The sequence below is a fragment of the Alexandromys fortis genome, unplaced genomic scaffold (assembly GCF_014885135.2).
Source record: "Alexandromys fortis isolate MF-2015 unplaced genomic scaffold, M_Fortis_MF-2015_v1.1 scaffold_14, whole genome shotgun sequence".
NCBI classification, from domain to species: Eukaryota; Metazoa; Chordata; class Mammalia; order Rodentia; family Cricetidae; genus Alexandromys; species Alexandromys fortis.
The window spans coordinates 16,902,655-16,927,481 of NW_026067910.1; the positions used below are offsets into that span (position 1 = coordinate 16,902,655).

Below are 24,827 nucleotides of genomic sequence, written 5' to 3' on the forward strand. Positions count from 1 at the left end.
AGCCAGGCAGGAAGTAGAGGCGGATCAATGAGAACAGGAGAATTCTGGAAGAGGAAAAAGTCAGTCTGCAGTCATCATCCAGACACAGAGGAGCAAGATGTGACTGCCTCGCCACGTGGCTAACACAGACAAGTATTATGGGCTAATATAAGTTAATAAGAGGCCTGAGCTAATAGGTCAATCAGTTTATAATTAATGTAGACCTCTGTGTGTGTTCCTTTGGGGCTAAATGGCTGCGAGACCAGGCAGTAAAGAAACCCCAGTCAATATGTCCAGAACAGCAGCAACACTGTGGCAAATGCACATGAGGAAGAAAGCAGACTGAATCCAGAGGGCTGTAACCATAATTTTATTGGTAGTTCCAAATGACCTTCAAATATCTTAAGACACAAATGAGCAGGGCATGTTTGTAGGGCAAGTGCCAACATCAGCTCTACTTAATAGAGAGGGTAGAGAAATAACTTCCAGCTTAAAGAAAAGAAAAATAGACAACCTTAAAAATAATCCACTTGTGTTTCCTTCAAAGTGTGCTCAGCAGCCAGTCACAAAGTACATGTTGTGACTACTTCAAGACAATTTTTCCTTTTAAATGGAGAATGATAAAGAAAAAAATAATTCAGATGTCCTAAATTTAATCAGAAAACTAGAGAATGGAAAGGAAGAATGATTGGGGGAGATGTTAGAAAAGCTATAGCTGAAAATGAAAGCCTTACACATTTATGAATCTATGGCAAAACTCTCATACAAGTCCATTGGGTCCCAGGTACCCCGTGCACTACCACATTCTGCTTTCTATTTAAACCAGAAGCAATGGGTACATCTGCTTATGAACTGTCTTCTTACCCCAAGGCTTCCCCACTTCCTTATCCAGGCCCTCACACCTCCAGCCAATGCAGGTTCAAAAACCAACTTACACTTTTTGTCTCTAAATTTTCCTTATGCAAATAAATACTCCTAGCTCTAAGTCCAGTGGACATTTTTTTTTCACCTGCTACATAACCTTGCTGCTTAAAAGCAAACTATCTTACCCCAGAAATTGATCCTTCCTTGGGCTAGAATCTAACTGTCCAATAGACCCTTTAATTTGATGATACCTCCATCTGGAAAGTTTGGTTTCATAATGCTACATAAGCCCATTTTTCTTAACGTGATTTGGATCCTGAGCTGATTCAAGAGATAAGAACACAGGCAGCCTTAAAGGTCTATAAAGGATAAAACAACAGCACAGGAAATAAATGCCTTTTTCCAATTAAAAAATATAATGAAGATATGGGGGAGTGAAGACTTGCTTATCATTTAATAATAATAATAAATAAGTAGAAACAGGAAAACAAGCATTTTTCAGTAAAAGACAATAATTTTCCTTTAGAAGGTCACCAAGAGTATCCTAACACAGAGAGGGGTACCTCTAACAGGAAGACCTAAAAGCTCCTGGAGGGAGAAAAGAAAATGCTAAAGGGGGATGAAACAGAAATCTCTAGCATATTGATGTTACTCCTGGCTAGAGGCATGCCATGCCATTTAGCACACAGTTTCTGAAACCATGGGTCACATGAGGTCTGAACCCTGTACCTGCATGCTGTGTTGGGGGGGGGGGAATGAGGGCAAGGAAGAGCAGGAGGGAGCAAGGGAGGGAGGGAGGGAAGAAGAGAGAAAGAGCATATTCGACACAGTAAGGGCTACATAATGAAGAACTGCAGTGTTTTTACCAAATAAAAAGCCTTCTGTTCTTATTAAACATGATGATTTAACTCAGGGAAACAGAGGTTTGTAGTATTTTTCTACCACCACTTCTCAGCATGTAAGTAGCCAATTAGTGTGTATCTCTGTAATGGATTATTTTAGAGTGTTTTGATTTTTAAAGATGCCATTTGAGTTACTTACTGCCTTGAGCTTTAAAAAAAAATCCATTAGCTGAACTGTGACTTAGGATTAGGACAGAATTTCCCACTCAAAGTTTTATATTTCAAGTCTTCTGTATTCATCCCTATTCCCTATAATTGCTCCAGGCCCAGATTCCCTGCTTGCTAAATTTCTGCAAAGAAAATACAGGTTGACTAATATTTATTTTTTTCTCAAAATGCCAACTCCCAGGCCAAGCTTCCTGAGGCCCCAATTTGACACTGACCAAGGTTCCTAGGACTCATATTTCACCTATGTCCCAAGTTCCAGAAAAGACATAGCCATCAGTTCATAAGACATTAATCAGTATGGTATTAAACAGAGAACAGAGTCTCTAAAGACCAGAGTAGACTGAATACATTTTCAAAAGAGTATGGAGTGCCCACTAAAGGCAATATTCATGCAGAGGAAACCATATATAGATACCAATGGAGATGGTGGAATTGAAGAACTTCCTTTGCTATGTTGCCAAGGTATGTCTACAGAAAGGTCTAAGTTGTCAAATATGCTAAAGCAGCATTTCTCTATTGTGGAATATTTGCTTGACTATGTAAAGGTGTGTTGCATTTGTTTATGTGACAGAGGATTTATTTAACTACATAAAGATGTGTTGCATTTGTTTATGTTGTAGAATATTTATTTAACTACGTAAAGATGTGTTACATTTGTTTAATTACGTAAAGATGTGTTACTGTTTTACCTTGCCGGCCTAGAGCATCTGATGGGTCTAATAAAAACCTGAACAGTCAATAGTGAGGGAAGAGTTCTAGGTGGGCTTTCTGGGCAGGGAGAGTGAGTAGGAGGAGGAAATTAGGTTCAGAGAAGAAACAAAGAGAGATGTCAGTGCACCAGACAGACATGGAAGAAGCAGGAAAGTAGGACATATAGAATTAAAGAAAAATGAAAAGCCCTGAAGTAAAATAAAGAGAATATAAACAGGTTGAATTAAGTTAAAAGAGCTACCGAGTCAAGCTCAAACTAAGGCCGAGCATTCATAATTAATGATAAGTCTATGTGTCTTTATTTGGCAGTTGGTTGATGGCCCAAAGACAATTCCATCTATAGTTCTCAACCTTCCTAATGCTGTGACCCTGTAATACAGTTCTTTATGTTGTGGTGACCTCAATTAGAAAATTATTTCATTGTTACTTCATTATTATAATCTTGCCATTGTTATGAATTGCAATATAACTATCTGATATGCAGACTATCTGATATGGGATCTCTGTGAAAGGTCATTCAAGCCCAAAGGGGTTGGGACTCACAGGTTAAAAACCACTGCGCTAAAGCATGAATCCAAAACTTAGATGTCTTTCGGGTTTTTTGTTTTTCTTTTTTTTTTTTTTAATCACATGTTCGAGTGCAGACTATTAGGGGTACCTCATCAAGGAATCTAGTTGTTTACTGAACCAAGTCTGTAAAAGGCATGACTTTCATATGCAAAATGTTGTTAGCTTGCTAGTTCTCAAACCTGAAAAAAAGGTTGAGGTGACTATTTAACTCTCAATGCAGACCTTGGCTATCAGCATCTCTAATTCCTACCTATTACAGTTCCCTCCCCACTCCTCCCTCTCCACTCCCTCCTCCCCACCTTCTGCAGCCTAGTGCCTGAGCAGCTCTTTTCCCAATTGTTCTTCCCCATTTACTCAAGGAAATTGGCTATGTCTGCCCTATATTTTGCCTTTTGACCACCTAGCCCCTGGTCTCCACTCTCTCCGCCTCCCCTTTCCTCCATCATAAGGCCCAGCTCAATAGTCATGATCATTCTAGACCCTTTTGGATGCCTCTGGCTATGCGCTCCCTGATATCTACAATTAACCATCTCCACCATACCTAGGAACAGTTATGTCCTTCTCGTCTTTTTGTCATTCAAGCCCTAAACATTCTTGCGTGTGCAAACTCATCTAACACAATCCCCAGAGATCTGCCTAACCCTGCCTTCTCTGCATTAGGATCACATGCATGCACCACCAAGCCCCCCATCTTTACCTGGGTCTTGGCACTTGAATTCAGATCCTCAGGCTTGTGTGGAAAGTATTTTATTCATTGACCTATCTCCCTAACCTAGGAAAGATCATTTTTAATCTAATCACTTCATCAATCCAGTTCCATTAAACAGCAACGACTACATTTATTCATGACCCCTCCTTTATAAATATTAATATGAATGCTGCAATTTAAGCTCTATTTAAAAATAATCACAATTAGGATTTCAAGTGTTATTAAAATTTATTTATTTTGTGTTTACATAGGCTATGTATGTACGTGAGTGTGGGTGTTTCCTGGGGACTGAATCTAGAGGAGGAAGTCTCGACCCCTTTGGATTTGCATATGAAATATCCTCCTGCATATCAGATAATTATATTACAATTCATAACAGTAGCACAACCATAGTTATGAAGTAGCAATGAAACAAATTTTATGGTTGGGGGTCACAACATACACCAGGAACTGTATGAAAGGGCAGCAGTATTAGGAAGGTTGAGAACCACTGATCTTGTGTATGCTAAGTACATGCTCTACCACTGAGCTAAATCCCTATCCTATATTTCCTCTTTAAGTAAAGAATATGAAAAAGAACACTGAGATTTAATGACGGCGACGCTTCAATGCTTTGGTTGAGTGACACTACAGAGCTGCTGGGGCCCGTGCTTGCTAATAATAGACAGACTTGTAATGGGGCACTCGGACAGTCATTCAACAAATCCTGGCTCCGTGCAGGTGCAAAGTACCCTACATGCTACTGTCCAAAGTCCAAAGAGCCACTGGATGTCACCTCTGATCAGAGGCTGCATTGTCTAAAGAGGTCAGGAAATGAACAATGCAGGGCAGGATGGGGGAGGGGCTGCAGTGTGTGTTCTAGCTGTCTTTGGCGACACTAGGTGTTGCAGCTGGGCAAAGACAGATGCCAGAAAGTATGAAAAAAAAAAAAAAAAAAAACAAGAAAAAAGGTAACTCAGTGGGGAGGTGAGAAGGAAACCCCAGCCTCTTCCTATACCTTGTTCTAATTTTATAAAACTCTCCGCAGCCAACAAGGTCTTCCTGTTGTTTAATTCAACTTCACTTCCCTTCAACTTAAGCCCATTTCCTCTGAGCAAATAAAGAATTAGTCAGTGTCCTCTTCAAAGTCACCCCTTTGCTGGGGCTCCTTGAGCTCATTCCTTGATGGAGTTGGCCACCTCAGTCTTGTCCTCCTTTACGTGGCAGTGTCTTCAGAACACACCTATACAGTTTGGAGTTTGTTGATGTTGCTGCAGTTCTGAGACCCGAACGTGAGATGGGAGCCCAGCTGACCTCCAATCCAATGCTCCATCCTCCCTAACACGGGGACAGGCACGTGTGGCTGTGGTCCACTATGGAACTGCCATAGGTTACAGCAGACCTTCTTGGTCTGAAATGCCTCCTTTGCACTGTCTGCTGTTCTCTGAGAGGAAGAGTTAAACTGATACTGATTTTAGAACCAGGTACCTGTTTAGGTCCAATTAGGGGGTCTTTGGCACAGATAACACAGTTAAAGGTCTAATCATAAATGTTTTTATTTCTTATTTTTTTCTTATTGAGAAAATAAGCACTGTTATTAATTACTTTTCATGGTTCTTTTTTTTTTAAAGAAAAAACCCCTAGTGATCATTTGCATTAATATTATGCTAATAAAAGTAAGGGCATGCTAACTAATTCCATCTCGTCAGTAGTAACTAAGGATCAGAGAGAGAGAGGGGGGTAATTTGCATGTTTTCTTGATTGGAGTGAATTGGCATTTAAACGTTCATTGTCACCATTTTTGAAAATAATAATAATAATGCATGTTGGGCCAGGCGGGCAGAAGCAATTTCTCTAGTGAAACCATCTTAAAAGCAGTATTTCCATTTTGCTTCTATAAATCTCGAATTTGATAAGGATGCACATTCAAGCCCAGAGCAGTCATCTGCATCACAAATCCCTCTCGGTTCCTCCCTGCAGAAGGAACTCATTTGCTGGTGGAGGCCATTCACTTCTACTTCTGAGTGCTTATTCCTCAAAACGCTTCCAAGTACTGCGGGGAACAATGATTAAAAGGGGGTCTTTCCATCTGCGCTGCATTAGGCTGCAAGACGGCCCCTTCTGCAGATGCAGTTTTTGCATAATTCATCGGGCCATTTTAAACCCTAATCAGTGCATTGCAGTAAGCGAGGGGAGTGCGCTGGAGAGAAGAGAAATTTATTAGCTACCTCCTGAGCATCCACCTAATTCTCACTTGGGGCCACTGCTCCATGAATCACAGTGGTTGCACCCACATCTTATCTCCAGCACATTCTCACACCTGAAGTGTCCTCATCTTTCTTAGCCCGTACTAATTGCCCAAGACAGTCTATTTTTTTTTATTTTTATGTTATCATCACAGGGAAGTTTGCAAAAGAAGATTCTAACTGAGAGATGAAAAAACTTGGCCTGTGTCCAGCTCTGCTGTTTTTTTTTTCTGTGTGGGCCTGACAGACACATTTATCCTACCAGCGCAAGGACAGTACCTCAAGTCACGTCCAGTTCTAAAAGAGGTATCGCTCGAAACTGTCAACACTGCCTTTTTCTGTCCCGCCTTAATATGGTCTACCATGTCATCACCGCCCCCCCCCTGCCAGAAAAAGGTATCTCTGGGTCTCCACCAACCCCAGCTCGCAACCCAGCAACTTCATTTAATTGATTTGCTATTTAAAGGCATATTTTAGGGTACACTAGAAAAGGACTACATAACTATAGAAATTAAACGAAAACTACCACAGACATTGTAAATTTAAGACAGAGAGAGATCTAAAGTTGTAAAATCCGTTAAGTATTAAATACTGAAAATCTGATGAAGCGGGAAATATGCATGATAATATACCAGGCCTTGCGATTTTGAACAAGCAAGACCAGTGTTAGACAATATGATTGGGGGTATGGACTGGTAGGTAACCTTACACTAAAATTTCTCAGGCCGAAGAAACATCTCTGTGGGTTAGAGCACTTGGCCTACAATCATGAGGACCTGAGTTAAAACACCCAGCTTCGTTGTGAATAAACCAGGTAAGATTTCCTATGGCAGTAACCCAGTATTCATGGAGTATTGCTGGCCAAAATATTTAGCTTCAAGTTAAATGGGAGATTCTGTCTCAAGACAATGAGGTCAAAAGAAATCAGAGAAGACAGCAAAAGTCCTCCTCCGGCCTCTGCAAACCCAAGTGTAGGCACACATACGCCTGCCTATTATATGTACACACACACACACACATACGAAACACACACACATGAAAAAGGAAGTTTTAAATTTAAATAACATTCCTCATTTTCTACTTAGTTTTTATCTATTTCTGGATGGGGTTTCACTACGCTGCCTAGGCTGCGCTTAAATTCTTTATCCCCCTGCCTTAGCTTCCTAATTCTTTCTCCCTCTTTCCAGCTTCCTTTTCTTATTCCTATCACTCTCTCGGTCATAGCATAAAGATGTGCACTGAGTGTCAGGTTTCTAAGTAACAACAACATGTAACACGCAGTAATGAGAAAAATCATCTCAGAGACCCAACTTGAAGGAAGAGGCTCCCAGCTGGTATACTCACATATATTGATTTTAAGTCAGCAACTCCTAAGACTGCAAACAGCTAAGAAGTAAGTGGTCCAGCAAATCTCAGAAAGCACAACTGGAGTGATAGGAAAACATGGGAATGTGTTGTGAGTAGGTTAGTAATTATGTTCGAAACCAGCACCAGCTACTAGAAATAAATGGGGAGCACAAAAGTAACTTAAAATTACTTTCTTGTTGCTGCGTTTAAAAAAAAAAAGTAAGTAGGAACAGGCAAAATTCATGTTAAATGTATATATAGTTTAACTCGATACACCCCAATGCAATCATCACAACATATAATTAATATGCAAGGTAACAAAATCCATTACTTCATTCTAAGGCCTTAAAAATTTTTTTGTAATTTTACTTTCGGTACGATTTGGTTTGGAACAACACATTTCACGCATTCCGTCGCCATAGATGGTGACGTCCACACTGAGGAGAAGCTACAGAGAATGAGGCGGCGAACAGGCTCTCCTCAGGCAGCCCAGTGTGTGCAACTGCTAGGTTTTCTTCCACCTCCAACATATGAAACCAACTGCTGTTTGTCCACACAACGTTTGGCTGTCTTTTGAGTCAATATCTACTGAAAACCTACATTATACTCTCTATTACCTTAAACAATGAAATGAAGAAACATTTTAGACAAAATAGGCCAGATATTCAGTAAGCAAGGCATGTACAACTCCAACACAATATGCTAAGCAGTGGCTGCTATGGAAACAGGCCACAGGAGTCACTCCTTCTGGTAAGGACACTTGTTAAGGACTTTACTGAGAGCTGGGGAGATGGCTCAGTGGGTAAAAGTACCTGCTCTGCAGGCAGGAGGACATGAGTGACAGCGATGTTGCTCTACCTTCCTAATGCTGTGACCCTTTAAGACAGCTTCTCATCTTATGGTGACCCCCAACCATAAAATTATTTGTATTGTTACTTCATAAAACTGTAATCTTGCACTGTTATGAATGGTAATGTAAATATCTATGTTATCTGGTAGTTTTAGGCAAGCCCTGTGAAAGGGTCTTTTGACAACCCCTTCCCAGCCCTCCAAGGGGTTGTGACCCACAGGTTGAGAACTACTGAGTTAGCATCTCCAGAAGCTATGTAAAACCTAGGCAGGCATGGCCACTCATGTCTATAACCAAATGCAGCATTCAGGGAAATACGCCAATGGGTCCCGAGAACCTGTTGACTAGTCAGCATAGATAGTCTAGTCAAAAGGTGAACTTTGGGATCATTGACAGACTTTATCTTGAGAGAATAAGACAGAGGGGATAAGGTTAGAGCAGGAAAAAAATATCTCCTTTTGGAATAAAATCTTTGGCTGGTATGGGAGCCCCACATTCCAGATGAAAGCGTTCAACTCCTTGGCCAAGGGAGCAGGCCTTCAGGTGGGAGGCCTAAACAAGTAGCAGCTGGGTGTGTGCTGCAGCTTCTTAGGTTGGTGCCATTTCCTATTCGCTCCCACCCTGCTCCTCACCTGCAAACGCCCTGTGACCAACATACTCACCATGCCCCCCCTGCCATGGTGGACTGGCTGCCCTGAAACAGTGAGCCAAGAGAAGCCCTTTCTGCAGGAAGTTGCTTCCTACCAGGAGTTTCACCATGGCAACAAGAAAAGTACCTAACACATCAAGGGATTTCTGCTACTGTGTTCTTCTTTGTAGACCCATTTACCTGTCTGGCAAACCATTCTTATCTGTTGTAAAGTATCCAGGGACAACCTCATCTCCCTCTAACCTAGGAACAGTGCTTATGAGGTTGTTGTCTTTTGTTGCTGTTGCTCCTTTGGATTGTTTGGTTTAATATTTCTTAGTTTTCTGTTTGTTTTGAGGTACATTCTTGCCATGTCAATAAATGGTCTCCAACTTGAAACAAACGTCTTGCCTCGGCCTCATGGGTACTGAGACTACAGGCATACGCCACCATGCTAGGTGCAGATGAGCTTTTATTCTAATTAGCTGTTGGGACTCACTTTCCTATGGGCACCGTGTTCATAAATAGAACATTAAGCCTTTTCTTCGGTTAATCAGTCCATTGTTGGTCATTTCAACTGCATCAAAGAACCTCCAAAGAGGAAAATTCCCCCTCATCTCTACAGTACAGCTGCACCAGGCCTAAGATCCCCAGGAAAGCTGGATCTCAGACGTGGTCTCACACTTGCTCCATCTCGACCTTCAACTTAGCATCCTCAAGTAACTCCAGAGTCCCAACAACCAAGAACGATCACTCCAGGCATTTGGAAAGGGAGCACGGGGCTGAGGAAAGAGTTACTGGCTGGAGGATAATTTTAGCATCATTAGCATATACATGAGGGTTAAAATCAGGGGACTGAAAAGAAGCTTAGCCACAAAAAAGCAAGTTTATACAGGATAAAAGAATCTACGTGGTGTGGGAGAGGCTGCATGTGTGGTATGGAAATAAAACATCAAGTTTTCGCTAAGTACACTAAATAAATACAAACAAGAAGAAAAGCAGGGAAAGTGGAGCGAGTCTACATTAAAGCTGGGAAGAGCGTCTACTAGCCAGTCATGATGCCAGCCGTCTGTGAGGCCTGCTGCACAGAAAGCTGAGGCAGGGAGATAGCATGTTTGAGTCTGGCGCTCACCAGAGAGTAAATTACAAGTGCAACCTGGGCAATGTTTGAGTTAAGAAGTGGCGGCAGGAAGTTTGGGTAGCAGAGGGTAAAGCTCAATGCTGGAGTGCTCGCTTAGCATGTAGGAAGCCATGGGTTCAACAGTGCTGGACTGCTCACTTAGCATGTAGGAAGCATGGGTTCAGTATTAACTACCACAAAAACAATTGAACAACACCCTTACTTATGATTAAGTTAAACTTACTTAAGATTCAAGGGTGCTAGAAAACAAACAAAAATTCCAGATGATCAATATAAAATTATTAAGAATGGCTCTTTGGTAAGATTATACATTTATGCATGACATTACTTATTTTGTCTACTGCTCTACCCCACCCCACCTCCTGATTTTGTTAATATATGGTGCTGTTTTTCTTTGAATGAGACAGTATTTAAAAGGTCATTGCCACAGAAGGTAGACGACAGTCAAAGGTCTGGATTTCAGGTTAGCTTCTACAAGTGCTGCCTGGCCTCAGGCAGGACATCTCTACTCTAAACACCAGGGTCCCCTCAACTGAATAATGAGAACCTTGAGAACAAAATAGTCCCTTTTCCCAGCTATGACTACCTGCGCTCCAAGATGGCTGTGAGGTAGGAGTCAATTCTACTCCAAACACTCCTCAGGGGATAAACATGGAGAATGTTGGCAGCAATTGCCCCATTCTCTATTCTCAGACAGCCCCAGACTCCTCAGCCCCCCAGCTCACCAGGGTAAAGAATGCACTTGACGTCCTTTTCAGAATTCAGGAGCTGTTTAGAGCAGGTTTCAATTCCACCAAGCAGTTGACTATGTCCTCCGTTTCCCAGGTGACACTGTTACAGTTGCTTGGGGTTGCCAACACACACACACACACACACACACACACACACACACACACACACAGTGCAATGAAAGCCCTTGAAACCCAGCCCCTCCCAAGGCCCCTGCAAGCTGCTGCTCCCTGAGGCGTGAGAGCCTCTGAATGCTTCTTGCTGGAAGCCAAATGATTAAAAACCACCATGCATAAATTACCACTCCATGTAAAAGCCTTAAAATATAGTTTTTTAATGGTTTTACCGCAGGTCACAGAAGCAAAGACAGGAATAGCAAGCTGTGCTCTTTTATGTGGGGACTGACGCACATGAATACAGATATGACAGAAGATGAAAATGAGCAGGCAAGGACAGGCTGCTCTTTCAGCAGTGACAGCGGCCCAGTGTGAAAGGCCCATCAGGGCACGGTGCCTACTTCTGAGCCCTTTGGAACAAACACCCAGTGTGCTCCCACACTCTCCTTCTGAAGTGGAAGCAATTTGTCCATTCAGACTCTTGCCTTCAGTGATGTCCGGCACGGATCTGGAGAGGAGATTTTGCTCTTCCTCGGCAGAGGTCCTTGCCATTAGCCCATGAAAACCACAAGAGTCTTTGCCCTGTAGTAAACACTTCCCCATCTAGTGAAGTTGCTACCAGACGGTCTCCTTTCAGTGACATCAAATCTCCACATGCATGCCTACTTTCCACATCACTGTATGAGACTTCCTGGCCATATTATAGTTAACCCCTTCATTAACATCAGGATATAAGATTCATGAGGCTCTGCACCTTAGTGAACTGGAACTATTCAATTATGGAGCCAGGCATGACTCCTGTCACCCCAATACTTCCTTCTTCAGAGAGTGAGTTTGAACCCAATCTGTGCTACATAGTCAGACCCTCCCTCAAAGGACAAATACATGAACAACGCACAGAGGCACACTGGGCTGAACGGAATGTGTAAGCAACCTCGTGCTTAAGTCTGTCGGTTTTTAATTCCAACACATCGCTGTTATTAATGAGAAACTTAATGACCGAAAATCTTCTGGGAAAGGGGGAACCTTCTCTCCTTCTGCATCTGAAATGTAAATGTTAATTAATTCAGTTTTTGTTATTTCCACACCCAGTCGCCCGCTCTGACATCAGAAAAGGAGCACTTGGTGATTTGCCAAGGACAGTGGTGACAATAATACTAAGAGGCGCTTCTCATTTGGGCCTGTATTTTAAAAACGAGAACCTGAAATTTAGAGAAACAAGTCCCCTTGACTAGGACAGGCAGACTACGACCCAAGCCAAGGGGCCTCAGACCCACACCCCTCACCTCTGAGGGATAACGGGCTATAACACAGTCCTCAGAAAGGACATCAAGCTATGATGGAGATCAGAGCCAAAATAACCCGAGAGGTCACCAGTCTGCTCATATGACAACATTAGAGCTGGCTTTAGGGAGTGTACGGCAAACGCACTTTGGTTACCCATGTGTCCAAAGTACGCAACTGCTCTCATCTCTGACAGCAACTGTTTTAAGAGATGAAGGTAACAAATCAGATGGCATCAAATCCTCAGCATCCTTTCCTGCCTTGGCCTCAGAGTACAGCCCTGAGCCCCACATCCATTGTGCGGTTGGCAGCAGAGAACTTGGGTAAGGCTCTCAGGAGCACCCAGGCGGTTCATATCCACGCCAAAACTCTTCATGCTGACTCCCAGAGAGAAAGTGGCATGACCAAGTGCCATGCTTAGGAGAGATGGCATTAGGGCTGAGAAAGCACATCACTCCTTGTACTTATCGCCGGCGTCATAAAGATGGGCAATAAATACTCTTTTATTGGTTATTATTTTCCCTTTGTGAACTTTGACAACCCAGCCTGCTGAAGCTTGGGTGAGTCCAAAGAACAATTAGCCAAGGATACTGCTTTATTCTCCAACCCAGCCCCACCAACTTAGTACCATCTTTTTTAAAAAGAAAGAAGGAAGGAAGGAAGGAAGGAAGGAAGGAAGGAAGGAAGGAAGGAAGGAAGGAAGAAAGAAAGAAAGAAAGAAAGAAAGAAAGAAAGAAAGAAAGAAAGAAAGAAAGAAAGAAAGGGGCTAAGAGTTTACAGGAAAACCCCACACTGAGGTATCTGCAAAGGAGATCAGAAAGGCAGAGGGTTTTATTTGGCAAGAACAAACAATGATTTTGTTTGTTTTTATTGGTGTCCCATCCTCTTCCCTTGTAACCCGCTTCTTGGAGCAACAGCAGGTGCTGGTGGGCTAGTCTCTTTATACAGGGGATGCACTCTCCAGCTTGCCCCAGTCTCGTTTCCTTCTGCTGCCAGGCCCTCTGGGGAGCTGAATGGCAGCCTCTGTTCAAGCAGTCATACTATGATTTCAAAGTACAGCTCCTCTATTTCAAAGCCTTCAGCAGTGAGCTAGGCTCTGCAGCAAAACAAGGTTTGCAACGGCAAGAATGAGGCGACTGCTGCCGGGCAGATGGAGTGAGACTCGAGTCTAGCTCCTCCCCCATCATAAATGGTGGCATGACTTTGATGGAGTTATCTACATTGGATGGATCGTGGTAAAATTCTCATTTGTAAAAGGGAAAAGATGGACTGCTTACTTTGGATTTTTACCTTTATCCCCAAATCCCAAGATACACATCTTACAAAAATTATAGAAAATAGACATTTCTCAGAGGAACCTTTGTGAAGGGGAGAAGGGTGGAGACGGGATGTAATCGGAAGACCTATTAAATAAAGTGGAAATCAAAAACATAATTTCATCTTTTTTTTAATGAGGTCACAGGCAAATTATCTAAAACGCTGTGCCTCAGTTTCCTCACATGCTTCCATCTATTCAAAATGATCAGCTGGGCATTCACCAAAGAACAAATGCATCCAAAATGCTGGGATGTTGACAAAAGTCTCTGCTCAGGTGAAACAGAGTGGCAAGGAGAGAGAAAACAGAAGGATTTATGACTTGCCAGGTGGAAGAAGTCCCCTAAAAATAAATGATGTGGGCTAAGAGAATGGGGTGAAATTACCAAAGAGCTGAAGGCCTCCTGAGCAGGCAAGATACATGGATAAATTTGAATGGAGGTGGGAGGGGCAAGGTTAGCTGTGCAGACATCCCCAGTGCAGGCTCTTTCAGTAAATGTCCGGCATCTTGAAATGATGGCATGACGCACAGAACTCCTGGCAGAGCAGTTGGCGAGGGTTTGGAATGTGAGTTCATCACTTTTCACTTTTATAGTTTCTCATCATTCTGTCATCTGGGTTGGGAACCCCATCTATGGTCTTCTTCCCGTAGGCACCGAAGGCACCAAAGCAAAATTAGCAAAGAGTCAGAAAACCTGCCCTTGAATTTCACCTCCTAAACAATGATGAGCTACTCTTGTCAGATCCAAACCTTAACTCAGCCCGTATTTTCAGAAGAACCCTTGCATCATAACACACATCAACGTACAGGCAGAGTGCCAACATTCTGGCCCACTTTCCTCAGCAGGAAAGACCAAGCCTATGAGATGCAGGTCAGTCTCTGTGGCAGAAACACCTGGGCCACTTCCTAGCTGTCTGCTATCTATGGGGCCTTGACCGAGTGATACAACCTCTCTGCTAGCTGGAACCAGCAAGGGCACCCCCTTTCAATGATGAGATGGAGCTTGAGTAAGATAGTGTAGACAAGCATTCTGCTCCTGGCCACCAAGGTCAGTGTGCAAACAATGCTATCTAGCTATTTCTGTTGGGTTCTGACTGAGTTCCGGAAACTTAATTCTGTTCAAACGAAAGACAATTTTTCTACCAGCTTACTGGGTAGCTCCCAGATTGTCCCACTCTGAGTCATGCCCGAGGATGGTTCGGAAGCCCAGAGGAGAGGAGGATGGGCAGATGACTCGGCTCATGGCACTGAGGCTTGTGGCACTAGTCACCATCTTCTCTGTCAAAGGAAGATGTGTTCCCTCTCAGCACAGCTCTGAAGGGACGATTTTCCTAACCAGGAATGGGTACTCAGAGGACATACCAAAAGAAGGCAAAGTGTCAGAGCATGCCACTAGGACAATTAAAAAAAAATTCCTCACTAGACCCCATGATGGAGCATCCACGAGTTCCAACCCAACAAGTCCCTGGCTCTCCCATTGCTGTCCAACTGAAGGGCCTCCTTCCCCACTTTCCTAGCTGATTCTCTTACAGCGCACCCTATGACAGCTGACTTCAACCCTGACTACATATTGCCCCTTTGTAGACAGACACCAACTCATTTGAGAATACAGACCAGAGATGGAAAACAAATGATGTGGTCCTAAATAACCTCGCCATGCTCACTAATTTCATGTGTGTGGACTTCATCCTCTAAATGAGATCATCCATCTTACTGACAGGGACCACAATTTGTTCCTCTGCCTCTCCGAAGTCCATTTTCTATTCTTTGTAAATATTTTTCCCTCCTCCTATTAAGTCCAGAATAAAGGTTTATTGGGCATCAAATAGTTGTTCAACAAAAAGTCCTTCTGAGCAAAAATAAATTCACACTCTTGCATAGAATGGGGAAGTCAATTAGCATCTAAACTTTTCAATATGAAGGTCTACGATTATTTTCAGTTTTATTTTTTTTTCTTTATTTTGTAGGAGGACATAGGTGGCATGGCACACATTTGGAAGTCAGAGGACAACGTGCTGTAGACTGTTATCCCTTTCCACCTTGCAGGTTCTTGGGATTCAACGTGGGTTGTCAGAGTTGGCAGTAAGCACCTACCTCCTGAGTCAACTCACTAGCCATAAATCTGATATTTCCTTCTTATTTTCTCACTAAAAACATGATCTTCCCACCCCTTCTTAAGACAAAAAGAAGCACCCATCCCCTAGAAGAACAACCACTCAACATTTCAAATACTGAGTGAAGATTCAAAACAATGGCATGTCTTCACATTTCCCGCGAACTGACAGAATTGAATTATAACCAGTGTTTGTCCCATATGTCAAAAGTTTCCTGGGGTTGTTGTCTGTTTTCTTGAGGTGTGATTTTGCTGTGTATCCCTGATTGGCCTGCTCCTCATTGGGCAGTATTGTCAACCCCCAAGCTTATAGCCATTACTCTGACTTACCTTCCCAAGTGCTGGGATTATAGACATGCATGACAATCTACTACTTAGTCTTTAACAAATGCTTTTTACACAAAACACTTTGATTTTTTAAAAAATAAATTAAGACACATAATATTAAGGCAAGTATTAATCATATTATAGGAAAGGAAAAATAATATATTTGATTTCCAGGTACTTGATGGGGAAGTCCTTTATGAAGGGATTCACTCCCTCATCCACATTGAGTTTCTGAAGGAAAACATACGGAGACCCCAGTTGTCTTGTGGGGTCCTGGCAATGGTCAGCTCAAGATCTGCCAAGAAATGGCAGTAGGTATGAGGAGGGCAAAAGAAACTGACAAGAACTTCAGGGGTTCCCGGCAGGCTCCTGGCAGTTAAGAGTCTAGTAATGTCCACTGGGCTCTTAGCCAAGAAATGGAAGGGTAATGGGCATTCAAATACATGTTGGGACAAAAGAACTGAAAGGAAGGAGAAGGGAAACAGTGATGAAATCATGGGACAATGGAAAAGAAAGAGGAAGCAGCAGTGGTGATACCTTGTTCATTGCATACCAAAAGGAATAAAATTGGCTACAATCCTAGCATTTGGGAGGCTGAAAAAAGAACACAGTACACGCCTTTAACCCAACTCTTGGTAGACAGATGCAGGTGGATCTCTGTGAGTCCAAGTCCAGCCTGGTCTACATAGGGACTTCCAGGATAATCAGAGCTAGCCACATAGTGAGACTCTGTCTTAAAAAAAAATCAAAAAAATTAAAAGATAAAATGAAGATTCTCATTCAAAAATGAAAAACAAAACAAAAGCAAAAAGTCAAAGCCAAAGTCAGTGTGATTGCTCCAAATCCAAAGAAAGAGGAATAAGCCACATACTAGGGGCTGAAGAGCAGACCCTTCCCAATTCTCCCCTGAGGTTTGTTACTTTAACCTCTATGCTTAACATTAAACAGATGCTTTACAGATCAAACAGAAAAAATAACTAGAATTATTTACACCAACATGTTTATGAAACCAGCTTTAAAAACAATTAATATTGTGAGCAACTGTACCTATCTCAGTTTTCTACAATGGACAAATATCAAAATTAGGCTAAATATAATCAATAGTTTTGGGTCCTTGTTATACACTGCAAATGAATTTTTTTTTTATTTGTTTAGTTGGTCTTGTTTAGTTTCCCTTTTTTATGTCTACTTGTTTCTTTGGTAATTTCTCTCAGTTTTTTCCTCAGATTTTTTTTTTCCTTCAACCTTTTTCTAGACTGAAGTTAAGGACAATTTGAATTGAAATTTGCTTGAATCTGCCCTAACAATTTTACTTGTGACCATAATGAGTTCAGATTTGAATATCAGATTTAAAGTGATTCTTTTTCCTGGTCTAAAATGAACCTTATACAAATAAAATAAAAGTTAAAAATTCTACATCAGAGCTTTATGGATGTCTCATTATTTTGACATTTCTATTTTCATCAGACAGGTGTTGACAGTTATTTGCATTCTTAGTATATATTAAAGATTTTTTTAAAATATTATATAAGCTCACAGATGGGCAACAAATCCTCTAATTCAGAGGTGAAGTGACGACAGTGTACCTATGACAATTAAGGGGATGATCTCATACCGTGGGAAAACTATTTTCCTTCATTTTGTGCTAGCAACATTTTATAGTTAAAAGTGGGGCAAGCGACCTGGAGAGGGGCGTTGTTTCTCCTCTGCCTTCTGGCTGAGAACAACCACAGAAGAGACTATGTATTTATGGACACCTCAGTTACTTCAAAAGTCTTTTATAGTACCTACTTCACATTAAAAAAAAATCATCCAAATTCCACTAAAGAACTGTGTGGAAGTCATAAACTGAGCATCCTCCTTTGAGCTCCCCCTCATCACCGAGCCCCGCATTGGCTCACCTCTATTCTGTAGGGTGTCAAACTAGAGAAGGCTTCTACACTCTTTCCCCTACCACCCCTTTCCACCTGAGGTAGTTTTATGCCACTCTCTATATAAAATAGGTATGAAAACCAACATTTAATAATAAAAATGAAGTTGATTTTCAAACAATCCTTCGCAGTTATTAAAGAAATAGAATTTGCACACCAGTGGGAAGATATGCTGGCTCAGTTTCAGAGATGGAATTAAATATTGGCTGAATATTTGACACTGGGAAATGCACAGCATGAGTGTTCATGGATATTTTGATTTTATAATCATTATTGAAATAGTCACTTCATATACATAGCAAATAGCACAGGTATGCTGAGGACTATTGCAGAAATTGATGGAAATTTTATCCTAATCCCAGGATAAAGCTCATTCTATCATTTGATAAAACTCAAATTAACAACTCAAGTGTAATATTTTTATTAAATTTATTGTATTAAAACAAATTTTTTATCTTTTTGAAATTATAATTTAGTAACAACATTTCTCTTTTCCCTTTCTTCCCTTCAAGCCCTTATATACGCCCCCACTCAATTCAAGGCCTCTTTGTTTGCTGTTATTACATGCATGCATGTGTGTGTGTGTGTGTATACATACATGTATATGTCTAAATACAACCTATTCAGTCTGAATAATGTTACATTCATGTATGATTTTAGGACTGACTGGATAACCATTTGCTGTGCTCATTCCTGGGGATGACCACCTCTCCTGGTCTCAGCTTCCTTAGTTGCCTATAGTCCTTTGTGTGGGACTGAGGACTCCTTGTAGGCTTTTCCTAGTCCTGATTGGCATGTTCATTGGTGTCTTTCTAGGTTTATGTTTAGTTTAGTTTTTTTGTTTGTTTGTTTGTTTTCTTTGTTTTGTTTTGTTTTTCGGGACAGGGTTTCTCTGTAGATTTTGGAGCCTCTCCTGGAACTCGCTATTGTAGACCAGGCTGGCCTTGAACTCACAGAGATCTGCCTGCTCGTGCCTCCCACGCACCACCCAGCTATTGTTTTGTTTTGTTTAATTTTTATTTATTTATTATGTATACAGTGCTATGTCTGCATGTAAGCCTGCAGGCCAGAAGAGGGTGCCAGATCGCATTACAGATGTTGTGAGCTGTTGTGGGATTACCTTCTGTATGCAGTGAGTACCATTGTTTAATAAAGAAACTGGCTTGGCCTGATAGGGTAGCTAGGCAAGGAAAACTAAACTGAATGCTGGGAGAAAGGAGGCAGAGTCAGAGAAGCCACATAGCCCCGCCAGAGACAGATGCTGGAACTTTAGCTGGCAAGCCACAGCCATGTGGCAATACACAGATTAGTATAAATGGGTTAAATTAATATGTAAGAGTTAGCCAATAAGAAGCTAGAGCTCATGGGTCAAACAGTGATTTAATTAATACAGTTTCTATGTGGTTATTTTGGGGCTGAGCAGCCAGAAACACAACAGTGAGCCACCATGTGTTTTCTGGGAGTTGAAATCTGGACCTCTGGAAGAGCAGCCAGTGTTCTTAACTGAAAGCCATCTCTCCAGCCCCCTCTTCCTTGTTTTTTAAAGTAAATATTTTAATAGAACATTACCTAACAATATATTAATTGTTAGATATTGAAAAATGACTGCAGGAAAATATAAAGGTATGTTCCCCCACAATCAATCCATTATGTCTCTGAAGTGCAAAAAACTTAGTGCATATTATGAATGCTGTGCTTCATAAACACAAGCATCTTGAATCCAGGCTGAAGTGTTCAAGGAGTGCCAGTTGGTGCTGTGCAGCATGATGACACACACAGAGCTGTGTGTGTGTTGTGTGCTTAAAATCAAAGCTGCAGTGAGCAAAACAACAAGATGCCACATGTAAGCCTTGCCAGAAATGACTGGGGCTCTTTAGATGCTTGATTTTGACTTTTTAGCCATTGTGCAGTCAAAAACACTTACTGTTGCCAAATTTTTCCCAATCCTCCACCAGATTAGTAAACTAGGAACTAGAACACCCTCTTCCTTGTCACCATAGCTGCCCATCTATCACCCCCCCCAACAGACAGGTCTTACCCTCTGAGTCCTGAACTCCAGTAATTGCTGGTTCCCACACATTTCCCAAGCTGATATGGTCAGGTTCTTAAAACACTCAGGAGAAAAAGCAAACCTTTGAGCATCATAACTTTCCCAGAACTGTTCTGAGATGTCTGGCATTGAGTGGAAGCTTGGATCCACTGAGGGAAGGACTCTCAGCCTTCACAAACATACTTGACATAACTCTCAGCAATAACATTCTTACATACATACATACATACATACATACACATACATACATACATACTTACTATAAGCTATAACATACTTATATACATACTTAGTTACAAAACACCTTTTTTTTTCACCTTTACCATCCTGTTGTAGAATAATGTTCTTGTATCCTATAAAGATTTGTCACTCATATTGGTTTAATAAAATGCTAACTGGCCAGTAGTCATGCAGGAAGTATAAATAGGACAACCAGACTAGGAGAATTCTGGGAAGAAGAAAGTCTCAGTCTGCAATCACCAATCAGAAGCAGAGGAATCAAGATGAGAATGCCTCATTGATAAAAGGTATCAAGCCACATGGCTAACATAGCCAAGAATTATGGGCTAATTTAAGTTGTAAGAGCAAGTTAATAGAAACCTGAGATAATAGGCCAAACATTTCATAGCTGTTAGAAACCTCTATGTGTTTCTTTGGGACTGAATGGCTATGGGACTGGGCGGGACAGAAACTTCTGTTTACACCATCTTATAAAGAAGTTAAGACAATTTGTATACATGTACTTGTGTGGGTATATAGACATTCTCTTTGTAATACTATGGAGAAATAAATGGAAATAATATAAAGCAAACTATAAGTTTCAGCAAGTGCTTGAATGTCAAAAGACATACAACAGACTGGTAAACTTTTTATATGTATTGATAATAATCATAGATTTAAAAATTTTTAAATCAGAAATTATATCTCTTTCCTGAGTGGATCTGCCAATGGTGTTCTCCAATGGCACAGCATCTCACTAGCACAGTCACAGACAACCTTTTTAAACTCAAATCACAATGACATCTAATTCAGGGGCTGGTGAGTTTGATGGCACAGAGTTTGATCACAGGGACCCATGCACATGATGGAAGGAAAAAAACCAAGTCCCAAATGTTGTCCACTGACCTCCACATGCACACTGTGGTACCAACACACGTGAAGACAAGTAGTTCAGTCTTTCCCTTCCTGAACAATGACTGACCTTCCTCCTGTCTTTGACATCATCCGGTTTCCAAAGAGCCCATTCTATCAGTTCCCCCTTTCATACCAATACAAATGGCATGCAGGGTAACTAATGTGCATGGTGTACATCCTGAGTCTTGGCTAGTGCCCCACTGTTAGCTTTTCCTTAACCCTTGCTTCATCCAGGCTGCTTCTAAAGTTAGCTAAAATATATATCTTCCAATGTAAACCAATCCTCTACTAAATCTCCAATAATGAACAATTTTCCTTTCATAATAATGAGACAACAGTGCTATAGTGAAATGCCCCCCTTTAGGTGTGTGTTGTTCATGCCCTATGTCCAAGTAAAATGTGCTATTCATAAAATAACAAGTTTTATATTTTCTTCATAACCTGGCACCTATTAAAACATCCTCAGTGAAACTTTCGAGCTCTTGACTGTAGCTGATCTCTGATTTCTCCAATTATTAACAATAGAATTGCAGAAATGAAAAGGACCTTCAGATCACCTGGTCCAGTCATTTGATTTTACAGATCCAGGATGGTCCAAGGGCTCTCAGAAGTGAACAGGAGTATCCAGTGATATGACTGGCTGTCTGTAGACAGTCTGCAAGTTGGAACTCTTCACTCCCTGGCCAGTCCCTTTCAAACACACAGGAGAGTCGTTTTCTAAAATATTTATTGATATGCCTTGAAAAACATCAGAACACTTTTCTTTAAAATCTATGCTTTTGCATAAATTTTAGAAAGCTCATATTACTGTGCTTAGAAATTACCATTCATGAGTACTTTAAAATGGAAATGGTTTCATTACATTATTTTCATACTACATGGAAATTTGATGCAAATATGTGGTTCCTATTTTCTTTGCTAAATCTGATATCCCCACCACCACCAGTCAAAACCATCTCCAGGTTGCCTCCAGGCAGAATAGTTCTGTCCTCTGAAAAGAAATCCTTAATATTCCACAATTTCGTAGAGATGAAGTCTTACTATATTGTCAAAATCCACCTTGAATGCATGAACTTAAGTGACATTCCTGCTTTAGCCTGCTAAGTGAGTGCTGATTATTTCTGTGCAACTGATTGCAGAGGCCAGAAGAGGGCACCACATCCCTTAGATGTAGAGTTAACAGATGGGTGTGAACCATCTGACTTGGGTGCTGGGAACTGAGTTGGGTCATCTAGAAAAGCAGTACTTGCTCTAACTGTGAAGAAATCTCTCGCTATCTTTCTTTCTCTTTCTGTCCCTTCTCTCTCCCAGATCCTCTCTCCCTTCCTCTCCTTCCTCTCTCTTCTTTCTCCCTTTCCACCTCTCTGTTCCTCCCTCCCTCACCCTCTTTACTTGGTCCCTCTCCCTCTATTCCTCCTTCCCTCCCTACCCCCTCCTCACACCCACACCCTTCTCTTTGCAAAGATGACAAACCACTCTGTTTTGATCTTCCTCCCAGCTGTGCCAGCTTTTAATCTATCATTAAGGAAATATATTTCATATCAGTGGTTTATAACCTGCCTAAAATTTTCAATATTTTATCTACATGAAAACTATTTGCTAAAATTCTCATTATTACAACCATTTAACATTGAGGCAAACTACTGTATGATGCTGGCCAGACAGGAGATTCACATGAAGATTTACAGCATGTGCCTACAAAATAAAGGAAGAGGCTGCGGGCCTGGCTCTATCATTAACTGCTTAATTTTGAAAATATCGCTTAACTTCTCTGGCCTACTTACTTCCTTACAGATCAAGTGTAGAAAATGTGCACACGGCTATCTGCTCGAGCATCAGCATTCTGTGGCTCTAGGAAATTATAATAAATGTACTGGACCATTTTGTCATAAAATGACTAAAGTCCCTTGACAAATTTCTTGAATTAACTATAAGTTACTGATGTTTGTAACCGCAACTCAACACACATATTAAATGTAGCTGACTCTATTGGTAATTCATAACTTTTATTTTCATAATCACTCAAGAAATTATTTTACATTTATTGATTTGGGGCGTAAAGCAGGAACTAAAGCCATGGTGTGCACATGGAAGTTAGGTGGCAACTTTGTTTTCTCCTTCTACCATGTGGGTTCCAGAGACCAAACTCAGGCCATCGGGTTTGGTAGCAAGCCATCTCCTTCACCCTATTTGAAACAGAAGTTGACACTATAGGCCATTGCCATTGTTCTTGGTTATTCTCCGGAATAAAGATAAGAGTCTATTACTGAAGACAGTAGAGTCACAGAACATGGAGAAATGAAGCTGTCACTGTCCTAGAAGATTCATCACCACTGTTCAATTCTCATAGTGCTGCAAGGTTCTCTGTACTACCAAGGGAGACAAGTCATCAACAGTCTAACCCAGTTGTCAATCCTCTCAGCTACAACAATAGCTGTCATTAAAGATACACCCCCACATGATAGTGCCATGGGTGTTAGTGGAAGCAACTAGCAATTCTTTGGTTGAAAGTAAAGCCCACTCCACAAGACAAACTCATTCCTGGAACTGTTAACCATAAATCTTAGGGCGGTGTCTTTCAATCTGTGGATCATGACCCCATCGGAGTCATATGGCCCTTTCATGTGGGTCATTTATCAGATATCCTGCATATTAGAGATTTACATTATGATTCATAATGGTAACAAAATCACAGTTATGAAGTAGCAATGAAAATAGTTTTATGATTGGGGGCATTACCATAACATGAGGAACTGTAGTAAAAGGGTCACAGCATTTGGAAGGTTGAGAACCACAGCCCTAGGGGAAAACCTAGTACTAAAACTGCACCCCCTAGTCAAAAAAAAATAAAATTTAAATCTAAATTAATGAAGAAACAGAAGACTGGATTTTCTTTACCATGTATTCCTTGGGACCTGTTTTTTTTTTTAAATCCCTCCCCTGTGACTACATGTGCTACCCATCAGACAAGTCCAGATCGCCTCCCACCCCAGGTTTGCAAACAATCTTCTCACTCCATGACTCTCCCAAACTCTGCTCCACAACTGAAGGAACAATGAACCATATACAAGAAATGAGTAATGAGGAACCAGTAGACCACAATTAGGGCAGGGCTCAAAGAGAAGAGCATGTTAAAACAATGTCTTCCCCTATAGCCTTTGCTGACCTAAACTCAATGTGCAGACCAAGCTGGCCTTGAACTTGCAGTAACCCCCTTCTTCTCCATGGCAGCTGATGAGGCACTTGATTTATCATATCTACCGTCAGACTCGATTCTTTGGCCCTATAGTCCAGAAAAGGTTGCTGGAAAGAAGCAATGGGGGAGCGCCTCTTACACATGTGGTTGGGGCTCTTTTGATTGGAGGAGTCAATGTCCATTAAAAATGAAAGTACGAACTGTGTCTTCTGCTTCATGCCCATCATAAAGATGAATGAACCCATGAACTATAGAGGGGCAAAGGGCAGACAGCACTCATACCTGTGGCATAAGGTGATCCAGTAATAGCACTGCAGGTGCTTAGTCATTGAATGCTCATAAACATCTTAGATAAAGCATAAAACCATCCAAACTAAACATGGACACCCCCCCCAAGGTGGCCATGCTCACCCTATGTCTTATATGCCATGATGCTATGGTTGATTTCTAAGCCATTCAGCATGTCCCCAACACTTGCTAAAAAAAAAAAAAAAAAAAAAAGAATCCCCCTTCTACCTTAACCCAGAAGTTAAGTGGG

General features: G+C 41.3%; 1 protein-coding gene across 5 annotated transcripts in view; it reads right to left on the bottom strand.

The window, feature by feature from the left end:
- The window catches only part of Arhgap18 (Rho GTPase activating protein 18), a 211,318-nt gene that overhangs the window by 86,028 nt on the left and 100,463 nt on the right, over positions 1–24,827 (bottom strand). The window contains exon 1 of one of the 5 annotated variants that reach the window (XM_050138110.1): positions 10,820–10,910. The exons of 3 other annotated variants lie outside the window; for them this stretch is intronic. The gene's annotated coding sequence lies outside the window, so the exon portion shown is untranslated. Of the gene's footprint in view, positions 1–7,472; positions 7,493–10,819; positions 10,911–24,827 lie in introns of those variants that run through there. One more of the 5 variants, XM_050138111.1, reaches the window with a different exon arrangement.